This window comes from Equus przewalskii, chromosome 1, assembly GCF_037783145.1.
Source record: "Equus przewalskii isolate Varuska chromosome 1, EquPr2, whole genome shotgun sequence".
NCBI lineage: Eukaryota > Metazoa > Chordata > Mammalia > Perissodactyla > Equidae > Equus > Equus przewalskii.
This window is the reverse complement of record NC_091831.1, coordinates 33,383,787-33,398,856: the sequence shown is the minus strand read 5'-3', so window position 1 is coordinate 33,398,856 and position 15,070 is coordinate 33,383,787. Positions and strand designations below refer to the sequence as shown.

The window sequence follows — 15,070 nt, the reverse complement described above, 5'->3', positions numbered from 1 at the left end:
GAGGGGGCGGGGGAGGAGCATAGTATTTTAGTGGAAACAAATTGGATTCCGCTCCTTAAATTTTAACATCGAGAAACTTAAAAAAAATTAAAAACATCAATAAATATATGAAATCATTAAACATGGACTGCATATTTGTTACTAGAAAAAATAAAGAAGATGGGTGAAAAATGTGAGAAGATAGAGAAAGAGTAAGGAAAGGACAGACAGATTTTCTCGGAGATGAAGAGAACATAAGATGCAGGAATGGAAATAGCCGTATTTCCCTTAACAAAGGGATGCAGAAGAAAATTTATTTTTTTACTATTATAATCGCCACTTTTTTTTAGCCCTCTTTAGGAAGTTTTGGGTTTTCCCAGGAGTGTTATGCCTCTTCTGATTCTCTATGGCAGGACTGTCCAAAAGAAGATTCTGTAATGTTGGAAATGTTCCATATCGTCACTGTTCATATAGCAGCCATGGGCTATATGTGACTATTGCTCACTTGAAATGTGGCTAATGTGACTGAGGAGCTGAATTTTAACATTTTAATTCATTCAAAGTTAAATAACCACATGACTAGTAGCTACTATGTTGGATGGTACAATTCTAGATGTTCAAAATCTTGCTCCTGCTAAACCCTGTATTTTCCTCAGTCTGCACAGTTGTGACATCTGGGTTATTTCAGTTGCTTGGTTTGGGGATATAAATTAAGATCTGATAAGAGTTATCTGAAATCTAGCACACTTACCTAAAACCTAGCCAATAAGTCCTTTTCCAAGTGAATCACTTAGGCAGATAAACTTTAGGACACCTGACCTTGCTCACATTCCCTGACAAGATATTGATATTCTAATGTGTTGAAGTCAGTAGTTAATTGTATCTCTGTGTTACAAATGTTCTTAAACATATTTTATGTGATTGTGTGATGGACTGCTATAAGAGACATCTATATTTGTGTTTGGGCACACAATATTTATCTACCTTATTAGTGATTTCTGTAGAAAAAGGCCAAGTTCAGATTATTCAAATTATATGTATTTACTAGAATATAAACTGCACAAAACAGAGTGTTGTCTGTTTTGTTCACTGATGTATTCCATGCCTAGAACAGAGCCTAGGACATGTCAGATGTGCATTAAATATTTTTTAAAAGATTGTTTTTCTTGGCTCTTTAGATTTCACTCTTAGGAATATATAGAGTTTATATTTTTTCAGAATTGAATTTCTTTATATAAAACTTCTATTGTACAACCAATCGGAGACTATTTTAGATTTAAAAGTTTGGAATTTACACTGTAATTCTCAATCAGTGGTAAATCAATGATAAATTATTCTTGAATTTATTAACACTGGCAAAAGTTTGTTCATTGAAGTAATTTAAGGGTTGAGTGTAGTGAAATAACATTTCAGGATTTTATTGAGTTGTTTTTTCTTATTTTTGAATTTTAGCACATCATAAATTTTTCAGAATACTTTTTTTCTCTTTTTAGTCATAGTTGAGCAAAAATATTATTTATATTGTTGCTGTTATATGTTTATAGGAATCTCTGTAATACAGAACTCTCAATTCTTTTGAGACCTAATATTAAAATCTGAAAGAAAATTTTGAGGAAAGAGAATGAATTTTATTCACATGTGCCATGCAGATGCAAGTTTTAGCATGAGGTCCAAGTCTTAAATTGAAATAGCTTAATATGACATTACCTCAGAAGCAGAGATTTCCAAATTAGATCCTATGATACTAGCAGCTGTTTGTATTTTGGTATTAAAAGAGTTCAATATGTCCTTAGAAATTTAGCCGAGATGGAATAAAGATGGCAGACCAAGAACAAATTTTAGCCTCTCCTGATTCCTCTCCTCTTTCCAAAATCTCTAAAAATTACATGGATACACACAGTCATGTGCATCCATGCACATACCTTGATACTGAGAAACATGAAGAGGTGCTCCCAATGGACCAGACATTATGAGAATCCTTAAAAAACAGAAGGCAGATGGGATAGGATTGAAGATGGATAAACAGAAGTTGCTTTATAGAGGTTTAATAAAGAAGTGGGAGTGGCTCTTGGGGGTGTCATAAGCACACAGAAAGAAGCTATTAGTATCACTAGGGCCCTTGGACAATTGTGTGTTATTGATTGAGGTACCACTGTAGGAAGAACCAGGTAGATCAGCCTCTCAGCCTTACTCCTACTTGTGCATGCAGTGGGTAGTGGAAGAACTTGCTCCTACAGGGGTCAGAGGCAATCCAAAAGGCAGGACAGTAGCTTGGATAGCTTTTTTTTTTGCTGAGGAAAATTAGTCCTGAGCTAACATCTGTTGCCAATCTTCCTCCTTTTTTGCTTGAGGAAGATTAGCCCTGAGCTAACATCTATGCCAGTCTTCCTCTATTTTATATGGGGGTCACTGCCACAGCATGGCTGATGAGCAGTGTGGGTTCGCGCCTGGTATCTGAACCCACAAACCCAGGGCGCCAAAGTGGAGTGCCCCAAACTCAACCACTAGGCCATGGGGCCAACCCTCTTGAATGGCTTTTGACATCTGGGAGGAAGAGAGGGACCCCACATTTTGCAGACTGGTACTAGCTCACCTTGTCAAGTTACACATCTGACATTCCCTCCTCCACAAATCCTTGAGGCAGAATGAAAAGAGAAAATCTACAAAAAATATAGGTTAAAAGGAAGTATTACCTCCAGAAGAGCAACAATATGCCTCACACCTGATTTTTTAACAAAAATAAGGAAAGCTATAAAACATGGAATAATATCCTAAAAGAAGCTAACCTAGAATTCTATACCTAGCAAAATATCCTTTAAAAATGTGTTGAGAAAACAAAAATTGAGAAAAAAAATCACCACTAACGGACCCACACAAAGAATCGCTAAAGGGATTTTGCAGGAAAGGAAAAATGATCCCCAGTGGAAGCACAGAAATGTAGAGTATAAATTAAGAGCAATGGAAAGGATAAATACAGGATGAAAACATTAAACTCAATTGTATTCCTACATTATAGCAATAATAAATTAGAAAGTAAAATTTTTTAGATAAAATTTATAATGACATAAAAAATTCAATACCTAGGAACAAATATAAAACAGTGGAAGATCTCTACATATAAACCTATATGCTATTTCTGAGAGGAATTAAAGAAAACCTAAAAAAATGGAAGACTTCACCAAATTCATGGCTAAGAAGACTTATTAATGAAAACATATCAGTTCTCCCCAAATTGGTATATAAATTCAGTGCAGTCGCAGTAAAAATTCCAGCATTTTTTTGGTAAAAATTGATAAGCCGATTTCAAATTTTATATATAATTTCAAAAAGCCAAAATAGCCAAGAGAATCTTGAAGAAGAACAAAGTTAGAGGACCTATACCTAATATATATCACCTCTTATTATTAAGATAAAATAATTATTAGGATAAAATGGTATGGCTTTGGCTCCAAGATAGACAACTAGACCAGCAGAAAAGAATAGAATCCAGAAACAGACTAACAGATATGTAGTTACTTGATTTAGGACAAAAGTGATACTGCAGTGCAGAGAGGAAAAGGTGATCTTGTCAAATTGTGCTGGGTCAATTGGATATTCATATGGACAACAGTGTATCTTGACTCCTAGCTACATGTACCCAAACATCAATCTCACATAGATTGTAAACGTAGGTAAAACAATAAAGCTTCTAGAAGATAACATGAGAGAATATCCTTATGATCTTGGGGTAGGCAAATCTTTCTTAAACTGGATGGAAAAATCACTGATCATAAAAATATTGAAAATTTTATCTCATTAAAAGTGAGAACTCCTCTTAATAAAAAGACACTATGAAGACAGTAAAACAGGCAAGCTTTTCAATTTTTTTATTTCAATTTATTTTATAAAAAATAAGTTATGAATATATGTTGAATCATTTTAATGATACTTTTTAAATTAAATTTTTAATCTTGGGCTAAGTGGAGATTCACACAAAGTTGTAGGACATAATATAGAGAGATCCTGTGTACCCTCTTAAGGTAACATACCTGGCAAAAGCGCGGTACAACCAGAATGTTGGTATTGTTACAATCCACCCACATTCTTCAGATTTTCCCAGTTTTAGTTTTATGTGTGTATGTGTGCGCGTGTATTTAGTTCTCTGCAATTTTATCACGTGTTTTCATGTATCCACCACCACAGTAAAGATACAGAGTAATTCCATTACCACAAAGATCCCTCCTGTTGTCCTTTCATAACCATTCCCACCTCCATCCTCCCTTTCCCTCTCTCCAGGATGGATTTTTCAACTATCATTAATTTTTATAATAACCATGATTAAAATAACTAATTTAAATAGTGGTTCACAAGCATTTATCTAAGTACATCAAATAAATGGTGGGTGTCTACATGTTTAACAGAAAATGAAAGTTTAGTAGCTCTGGAGGAATTAATTTCCTTGTTTATTAAGAGATTAACAAATAGTGAATACATTATAGAAGGAAGAAATATGTTTTCACTTTGAAACCTTTTTTTTTTTTTAAAGATTTTATTTTTCCTTTTTCTCCCCAAAGCCCCCCGGTACATAGCTGTATATTTTCAGTTGTGGGTCCTTCTAGTTGTGGCACGTGGGACGCCGCCTCAGCATGGTCCGATGAGCGGTGCCATGTCCACACTTAGGATCCAAACTGGCGAAACCCTGGGCCACCAAAGCAGAGTGCGCAAACTTAACCACTCAGCCATGGGGCCGGCTCCTGAAATCTTTAAAATGTTTCTTTAGCCTTTAGAATCAATAGCAAGCACTGTGACTAATTAGATACTGCTACCATTCCTAAATAGAAACTCCTTTAAGATGTTATCTTTTAACTCCCTCATGCTGCCATAACTAGAAGTCCCTCTTTCTACTTTTGTCTCTTAAACTTTTGTTTCCTTCCCTCCAATTTTATATTTTCTATCACTAGTTTAACTAATAATCCTTCTCAGTGATCTAAGTTAAAAAATACAATGTACCTGTATTCAAAACATTCTAGTTACATATCTATTGGTGTGTAACAAACCATCCCAAAATTTTGTGGCATAAAATGACAGTGATTTTGCTATCATTATGGATTCTCTGGGTCAGGAATTTGACCAGGATACAGCAGAGATGGCTTGTCTCTGGTTCATGATGTCTGGGGTCTCAGCTGGCAAGACTCAGATAGCTGGGGGAGACTTTAATGGCTGGGGTCCAGAATCATCTGTAGGTTTCTTCACTCACATGTCTGGTGCCTGGGCTGGGGATACTTGAAGACCAGGCTTAGCTGGGACTATTACCTGGAAAGCCTGTATGTGGTCTCTTCTTGTGGCTTAGGCTTCCTTACAATATGGCAGCCTCAGGACAGTTGGACTTTTTAAATGGTGGCTCAGGGCTTCAGAAATGAGTATTCTAGTGAACAAGGCAGAAGCTGCATGGCCTTTTCTGATCTAGTTTTAAAAGCCATATAATACCACTTCCACTGTACTCTTGGTTGAAGCAGTTACAAGCTCACCAAGAGAGTATATGGACACCCCTGCCTCTCTATGGAGATAGGTCAAAAACTTTGAGGCAAATTTTTAAAACTGCCACAAAAAATTTACAAAATTTGAATATCTTTTTATATAAAATATAAAAATTAAAGTAAATGTAAAAATTTTTTAAATTCAATGTCTCCAAGAAATTATTTTTCTTCTAATATATTAAAAATTATCTGCTAAATTCACAGGTAAAACAAGTGATAATGAATATCAAAATTTAAACCAAATTTATTTAAATACAGTTGAAAATTTTAATTCAGTTTTTAAAAATTTAATTAGGTGTTATTAAATATGTCTATAAACCTAAAACTATTCATAATTATAGTTGCCTATGTGAAGAATAGATGTTATGTTTCATATATATTATATCTAGACTTGGGTATACACAAATTTAGGATACTATTAATTATTTAATATTGCAAATTGTTCCTTAGTGCCATGTGCAACTGTTGTAAAAACTGTGCTAAATTGTGAATAGTGGATATAAAGAGTTCAAGAAAATGAATGCTCTGCTCTATTGGCAAATATTTTGCTATTCAAAACTCTATTGCAGTCATGGTATTTGAGAGGAAAGATGTGATGAGCTAACTTTTTTTTCTTGCCTAATTGTTTCTCCAACTGAAATCCTCCTCATACTCTGAAGCGGTGTCCGTTTCTGGTGTCCGCAGTGCCATGGTCCTCAGTTCTTCATTTAGCCACAGTCATGTTTCTTTCACGGACACAGGACAAGAGATGTGGCAGTGCTTCTCTGGGGACTGAATGGTGTGAGTCGCAGCAGCAGATGTGTAGGACTGTAGATTGCCCAGTGCCATCGCTGAGCACTGGGTCTTGAGTGACAAGAAGTTCTCATGTGATTTTTATCAAATTCATCATTTGTGGGTTTCTGGTTTGTAGGTTCCTCTAAGGTGCAAGACTAGGGCGGGGGGGCCCTTGCCTGGGTTTGAAGGTGGTGTTACTTCTCTGGGAGCGTGAACTTGCAAACTTTTTCTATCTGATCACACTCACTGCTAGCTGTAGTTCAGTTTATAATCCAGGGAGCTTCCAAGAACATGAAGTTCCTTCAGCAGTGTGTCCAGAGTAAATTATGCCCCTGCTCAGTTGCAGAAGTTGATGGGATGCCAATTTGTCCCATCGAGTGCTTAGTTCAAGAAGTCCAGTCAAATCGTGGAATTTGGGCAAAACATGGAGCCCTAACATCTGGAGATGTGATCACACTTGGTACTCACAATGTTTCCTGACCTTTAGATTTGAGTCATAGTTTTGGTACTTTGAATTTTCTTATTTATTTGAGGGAAAAAAAGGACTCATTAATCAAGAGAAACTCTTGTATCAGCAAGCCTAGTCAACCTCCAGAATGTAAGGCCTCCACTTGTATTTATTCTCTAGAAATTTCTTCTCCATATCTGAGAATGGTGGTCAGAATTCAGTTTAGAGATGACCTCAAGGTCTCTACCTCCTGTCTGCAAGTTATCTAGGAATTTCCTCTGGATAACTTGTATGCAATTCATACTTTATGATCATAAAGATTTATTTTAATTAATACCCATTTCTTTGTGGAAGATTCTCTCACTAGTCACTCAGCCATAAGAAGAACTCAAAATGTGTTGCAGGGAGAGTACAATCTATCCACTCCCTCTCTCACTATTTATGGGTCAGATCAATATTTATAATTCATTCAAGTGCAGGCATTTTCTTTTTTTTAAAACCTAGAAATAGTATCTGTTGTTGTTGTTACTTTTTTCTCATGGCTATTTACAACTAATTGTGGAGTGAAATAATTTGTCCACAGTTAAAGAAATCTAAGATATTAGCAGGGAGGAGGTAAAAGTATTTCTATTTTGATTGGGGCTTTCTTAGCAGCACCCTAAAGATAACACTGAAATGATATTATCTCTTTGATTACTTCTAGCAGTCTGAGGCCAAACCCAAACAAATCTAGAATTTCCATATTTGGAGTAACAGTTGTGTAAACATCAGAGTAGTCACATAAACATTCTGTGTAAATTAAACTGAGTATCCCTTCCATCCAAAAAAAATTCTTTTTAATTCCTAATATAAGTTTATTGTTGTTTTAGGTATCACAAATTGTAGCAATCTTTAGCAAGTTTAGGAATATAAAAATAATAGCTTATTAAGGCTATCTAACCAGTGACTCTATTTATTTCATTTTACTTCAATTCTCAATTCTTCTCCAATATTATCTCTCTCTTTAAAAAAAAACCAAAAAACAAACACATATTAAATATCCTAGCATTTTAAATGGAGTTTTTACCAATTATATTCAGGGAAATACAAATATGGACAATGAATATTACCTACATGGAAAGTGGCTTATCCTTTCACAGAGATTTTTTTAAAGTAGTTTCCTTTACGCTTACTGGGAGAAGGGTATATGCAAAACCTTTCTTTCCTGGAGTAGTCAGTTCTGGACTGCTGTATCTGTCATGCTTCTTACCAAAGTTCAGGAGGGCAATATCTGTTTCCTCAAGATGGTGTGATAATGGGTATTGCAGTGTTCCTGATAGGAAGCAAAGAAATAACAGCCAGAAAGCTAATTAAAAAAGAGTAGACTTGCATTAAGGAAAAGGGCAAAGACTTTTCCTTCCCTGCCCTTTTAAATCTTCCTGCTCCCACCCACTGCAAAGACTTGAAACAATAGAGTCAGCAATAAGAGTGATTTCTTTATGTTCACTCTTACGAAATGTCTTATTTCTTTTCCTTAATGACTTTGTCTCCACTTTGTCTCTACCTTGTCATTGATGTGTAAGAACTGACAAATCCTTATTTTCCTAGTGGTACATTCAAAAACAAACCATCTCCCCTCCCCGAAATTTCCTTTTGAAAACTTTAGGCCAGCCAAATGAACGACTGTGCTGCTTGAGATCTTAAGGCAGTAACAGGGTGATAGCCCTAAAGGAAATATTCACTTTTGTTTCGTGAATTCATCTGGGTTAATGGTGTCTTGGTTTCTGATTTGTAACTAGGCAGAAGCTCTGAAAGCTCCATTTAGGAACAATAATTACAATTTTATTAATTCCTTAGATTTGGCGATTGCACATAGAAGATGTTCTGCCCAGTATTTATTACTGTAATCTAATGGTGCCTCCATCATTAGGCTTATTTTATACATTAAAAGGGAAGTGAAAAGAGAAAGGACAGAGAATCGTGATCTTGGACATAATTACTGGATCATCAGAAATGCTGAAGCACATAAGAATAAAAGAGAAGTGGTTAAAAAAACGATGCACACTGTTAAAAATAGAAGGAAATAACTAGAGGAAAAAATGACTGTGACTATTAGAAACTGATATGTAATCAATTGAATGGAGATTTTTTTGATGGACATTAGTGGTAAGAAAATAATTATAAGTAAATACATGTTATTTATTTATACCCTGTCTCATTAAAAAAATAATTGTGGTGGAAGATATTTATGTAAATGTCTTCTGAACTGAAAAAACACAATGAAACAAAACAGTAGCATTTCCTTCATGAGTGTGTTTAAAAGTGGGGTTGCTTCCCGTTGTCTGGAACAGTGAGGGTATACTAGCACCTCACATTTGTATCACCTTTGTGAGTACAGAACATTTTCACATTCTTTTGATTTTCATAATAGTTTTATTAGGTGAATGGGGTCTTGTCCTATCATGAGGATGAGGAAACAGCCTGAACTGCTAAGTGACTTGCATCATTCCTGATTATTAAAGCCAGAACTAGAACTCAAGTCTCCTCTCATTTAGGTAGTGCTGTCTATACTGCTTGGACTCATGGATGAGTTTTCCAAGGCTCTTTCCAGTCACAAGTTTCTTCGGTTTTAGCGATTATATAAAAGTGTCACAGTATTTTTGTAGTCAAACAGTGCTGTCTGAGATTTTAAATGTGGAAATTTGAAAACAGCAGAAGGCAGATGTGCTAGATGCTCTCTGTTTGCTCCACAGCTCCACTGTTCATCCTCTTCCACCCTGCTCTGTGTCATGGGAGGTTGTCCAGAGTAAAGTGCATCAAGGGGCTTCTGGTTAGGTTCAGCAGGAGATTGGAGGTAGGTGGAGAACGAGGTTGAGTATTTATCCCTCTGCTCCTTCCCTACTTGGCCCCAGTTTGGCAGTAGCTATACTCCTTAACTGAAGGTGTAAGAGACCCTGTGGGGCCCCCACCAAGGTATCCTCAGCCCTCATCACTTCTTATACACGGTGGTGGCTCTTTCCTGTGCAACACCTGCTGCTCACTGCCTGAGGCCTTTTTCTAGCCATGGAAGCATGCTCAGCCCATGCGCAGGACAGGCCAGACGTGCTGCACAGTTGATATCTCCAGGGAGCAACCCCTAACCAATGAGGTATGGGAATTGGTGGATAAACACCCCAACTTCCTCTCCCCTCGGTTAGGACAACCCTGAGCTGTGTTCACCATCTCCCAGAGGTTCCGATCAAGACTGACCCTCAGCTGCACTCAGTGGTGATCTGCTGATCAGTGCACCCTTTATTGGCCTCCTTCTCTGCCCTGTTTCACTTACTCACCACCTTTCAGTGCCTCCTGGAATTGCCTCCTAAATAAACTACTTGTGCTGAAATCTTAATTTCAAGGTCTGTTTCTGGGAGACCCCAACCTAACACAGAAGCCACATTTCTTGTCAGGCGGCTGTATCCTATAGCCATAGCTTGCTGTGTGGGTTTCAGGAGCCTCTTCCTTCCTCTCCTTGCCCCTTCGGGCCAGGCATAGTCATGGATACTCATTGTTGCCAGCCCCAGAATGATTCACCATCCCATGTACACACAACTGCACGATGGGCTGGGCAATGTAATCTTTATGCTTCATGGCTAAGCAATGGATATTCTTTTAGTTAGGAAGAAAATGAAAGTAAGAGGAGTAAACATCTAGCAGTCTCTGCCACAGAGGCACACTTCAAATTTTAGACTTTTTTGAAACATATTGTGAGATAATTAAATGATTGAAAGCAACACTAATCAGGCCAGCGATGATTACAATGCAGTTGCCACCATGAGGTCAATAAAATCATCAGGGTTATCTACAGGTTGCTCTTCAGGATGGTTGCTGGTTCTGCCTTGGCTGTGCTCTTCTTGGAGGCAGAGTTCTTGCAGTTTCTCTGTGGTACTGAACTGATGACACGCTAATGTGGGGGATTGGAATTTGCCACCCCAAAGTGTATCTCTTTGGCTTGATTATTTTTAAAGACAAAAGACTCTGAAAGAAGCTGACTTTCCTCATAACTGCCTAAAAGAATTTAAGATAGAAGCCCTGTTCCAGGAAGGAGCTAATACCATATGAAAACTATAGTATAATGTAAAACTAGGTATGAGAGACAGGAAGGCACTAACAAACCCATTTTTATCAAAGTTCTCTCTCTTGGGTCACATTGTCTATAGATGGCTCAGCAAATACTTGTTTATCAAACATTTGCATTTCCATCTCCATGTAAGTTGCCCTTCTCCCCTTGGAAGTCCCAAACCACTAACCCCAACTTCCTCCTTTGTTTTTAGCTGAAGATGATATTAAAGGTGGTGGCTTCGGCCATTCTGGCAAGTTACTCAGGTTTCCTGGGTTTCTCCCATGTATACATGTTATTAAACTTTGTTTGATTTTCTCCTGTTATTCTGTTTCATGTCAATTTAATTCTTAGACCAGCCAGAAGGACCTAGAGGGTAGATGAATAGCTCTTACCTCCCCTACAGTTTTGGCAATGAGGATGGGACAAAACTTCACTGGCTGGACACTGCTCACTCCTGGACCACTGCAGCTGAGACTTCCTGGACCCCTGATAAGGAGATAAGAGTTCTTACCATGTCAGTCTCACAGATCTCTGCCTGCAGGATCCGGTGGAAGTGAGAGTGGTGAGTGTTTTTTCCTTTTCTGAATTTAGATTAGCAGGAGAAAATATTGGTGAAACTAGCTTCTTGGACTCAGCAACTCTGGTAAATTTGGTTTAAGTACTCATTGGTTGCTTGATCCTTCTCCTCCCAGAGATGGTCACTATTTTTCCTTGTCTCTGTCGTTAGTGTCATTTATCATAAAAAGGAAAAACCACAGGGCAAGATGCAGGCATCTCTATAAGCCTGTTGTCTGGGAATATGCATGTGAAGTGAAAGCTGTTGCTAATGGCATCTTGGAAGCCAAACAGGCTGCAAATTTGGTGGGCACAGGTCAAGCAGTTAAGAGCCATTAGGGTGCTTGCCACCTCAAGAAGACTCCTGTGATAGCATAAGTTGGTCATGGAGCAGGGTAGAAGACACACGTCTCCCACCAACATCAAGAAAATGTATGTGCAACCAGGTACTCTGTAAAACACATAATCCCCAACCCCAGGGCCTCTCACTCCTAGCTATTAATTTGGCTCCGAGAGATCCAAAGCTTAGCTAAAGCTGTTAATGTGCATATAAGATGAGGTTCTTCCTTTCATCTTGTTCTGTGTCTTGAGAGCTTCACCTTGTGACCTTTCTGGTCTCTGCCATCCGGAGGATACATGTACCAGTGTGCATCTTGATTGCCGGTTGAATAGCCTGGGGTTCCAGGACGCACTCTCTTTGACTGGCTGTATATCAGCTTTCAGGTGAGTTTGTCATAAAGGGTCCCAGTTGCTTTCATAAAAGGCATTTGTCATCTTGACCTGTACTGCCTGTGAAACAAAGGCCTTTGCTTTCTTAGGCTATTTTTGGGAATGAACTTTCTGGATCTTGCAAGGTCTGCTGCTTTTGTACTCTTTTTTGGGGATGCTTCTCACATCCCTGGGTAGCCATAAAGGCTTATTGGTTTGAGTTGCTATTAAGATCCTACTCGTCAATGTGGGCAGATGATGGATTATTTAAAGTGGAAAAACTTCTAAATTGGAAAATTTTTTTAGAGAGCTTTCATCATAATTGTTTTATTGGTACCTATGGAAAGACCAAATTAAAAAGGAAATACAAAAAAATATAATGACTAGCCTTAAGACCCTGACTCAGGCTCCAGTTACATTGAGAAAATATAAAAGCATAAGTGTTGATAAGATTATAAAGTTTGGAATGTTTGAGCTAATATTATATGAAGAAGTTATATCCATTTTTTGAGTGTGTTTTGAAAATGGACAGTATGTCTGGCTGGGAATGCTTCCCCTATCCCATATTATAAGACTGAGATCTGTTGATAAAGTCCTAGTGGAAGCTGTGATTAGAGGTGTAAATAAACGTGGGACTGTGGGGGATCAGAATTGGCCATCCCAAAATGTGTCTCTTTGGCTTGATTATTTTTAAAAACTAAGCTCATACTTATTAGATACAGCAAAGCTGCTCCACACGCAGCTGTCTGATGTGCTTTGTTTCATGTCTCAGGCATTGCTGTGACAATATTTATACTCAATTGTAGCAAAAATAAATTTTTTCAACACACCGATAAAAATTTGGAGGAACTGCTGGGGGATTTGATTTCTTGAGCACAGATGTTGAGAATCTCCATGTTAGGTATTTTAAAAGACATAGAATGAGTAATAAACAGTCCCTTCCCTCTGGAGCTCCGGGTCTAGTAGTGACGCATGGTGGGGTGAGCACTGAAGGGAAATTTGGGGTGGGAAGGAATGATAATAACAGTGTAGGTGGCAGGATACTTTGTTAACATGTCAATTATTGTGGTTTCCCAATCCTACCTTGGCTTATTGTTGAAATTACACAAGGTGCCCTGAAGCAATAGGGTAAGAGGGAAGACATAAAGGGTACCTGTGAGGGCCAGGAAAGAGCATAAATTCTGGAGCACTGGGAAGGGGATGGAGGTTGGTGAGCCCATGGGTAGTGGGTACCCTTGCTTGTTCTGTGGTCGTATCCGGGTCGGTAATGCCTCAGAAAAGAAGGCTCCACTCTAGGCACCAGGGCTTCCAGGTGAGGCAAAACCCCCTCACCAGTCCACCCCCGTCCCGACTTAGCATTGGAACAGAAAGCCTGTCACATTTCAAGGTTGAGTGGTGAGAATATCAGAAGGGATCAAGGTAGGTGAGAGACTAGAAGTCCTCCCCCCCATTTTCTGATCCATGTGCTTCTCTCAGATTCTGGTGTAAACCAGGGAGGGAAGGGGACTCCAGTGATGATTATGATTGACTTTCTTGCCAGCTCAGAGGAAGTTGAGATGGATTTAAGTTGATATAAAGAAAATAAAAAATAACAAAATGTCTTGGACACCGAAACATGGTGGTTTAAATCTGCTCCATACATAAATAACTGAGACAAAAAGCAGTCTATGACAAGGCTCTGCAGGAGGCTAGGTGATATAGCATAGTTAGAATAAACCATGGCATATTCTTTGTTGTTTGGGAGCGTTGCAGTCTCTGTTTCACAAAGCTTTTTCCAGCTAAGCAAAGTAAGGAACTAGAGGGCGGTTAGATAGAGAAGGGGGAAAGAATTATTTTCCTCATTGATTCTCTTCTAGCTTGCTCCCATTTCATAACACAAAGTACAGTAACAAATGTATATGTGGTAAATAGTTATGTATTACTCAAGTATTAATGAAGTATTTTCTGGTAGTTACTTCTGCTTTCCCCTAGTTGTATGTCACACTCGAGCATATTCTGTAAAATCTGTGTTGTCCATCCTTTGGATTATGGAGGCAGAAATGAACGTTGTCTTGTCTGCAAGGCATTATGGCACACAGAGTGCAGAACCTTTCACTCTCCCAGCTTTCCCTCCCACAGACACCTTTCTCAACTGGCAGTTTTCTCTTTGTCATTCCAGAGGCTTCAGAGCACAGACCTCTATGCAATTTCTATTTTTCCTGGAAGGAATTATGGCGAACAGTGGAGTGGGTAGGCTTAGCGACATTTTCTATATATAGTCTGTATGTCCTTGATTCTAAAACACTTGATAAAAACAGATTTTTAATGTTTTGAAATTCAGAGTCTGTCTTGCAATGAATGTCAAAAGAAATCTGTCTGTTTCCAGGCAGAACTGTAAGTTATGCTGTGTTTGTCATTCTGCACGAGCATGCTTAATGTTGCACGGAAGATATCTTTTCATCTGATTGCCAGCTCAGATGAGCTATTTGTAACAGTACTTAATGCAAGTGAATTTTAATTTAATTCTGGGCTCCCAATTGGTTTTTAAAACATTTCAAAAGATTATAATTCAGCAAACCTAAACTTTTTTTTAATGTGGTAAATTGCCTGTTATATGCTGAGCAATGAATTTAAAAGCAATAGAGATTGTTACATGCTTTGGACTAGATCAGAAAATTTTCAGAGTTGGGAGAGATTTGTGTGACCAATTCATATGCTGAGAAGGAGTTTTACTTGGCAATGGTACATCTATTAAAAGGTTCTGGCTAACTTTCTCCCCTTAAATTTTTATTAAAATGTTTAATATTTAGCAGAAATAATAGAAAAATGTATAACGAAACATCAGTAAACTCCTTTTCCACCCCTCCAGCCATTTCCACGCTATCTTCCTCCCCTAGAGTAGGATCCTTCTGTGTCTTTTGTCCTGCTCACGCATGATATGCATATATAGGTTTTTGTTAAAAAATTGCGATGATATCATACTATTCTCAAAACTACCTATAGTGGATTTCTCAGTGCTGCATTCACAGGCCC

At 38.0% G+C, this 15,070-nt stretch overlaps 1 protein-coding gene across 4 annotated transcripts in view; it reads left to right on the top strand.

Annotated features, from left to right (window-relative positions):
• Positions 1-15,070, top strand: part of ENTPD1 (ectonucleoside triphosphate diphosphohydrolase 1) — a 126,045-nt gene that overhangs the window by 320 nt on the left and 110,655 nt on the right. For 2 of the 4 annotated variants that reach the window (XM_070560790.1, XM_070560840.1), the window contains exons 2-3: positions 9,450-9,550; positions 11,199-11,357. The gene's annotated coding sequence lies outside the window, so the exon portion shown is untranslated. Of the gene's footprint in view, positions 1-9,449; positions 9,551-11,146; positions 11,358-15,070 lie in introns of all 4 variants that reach the window. The other 2 variants (XM_070560800.1, XM_070560810.1) reach the window with 2 other exon arrangements.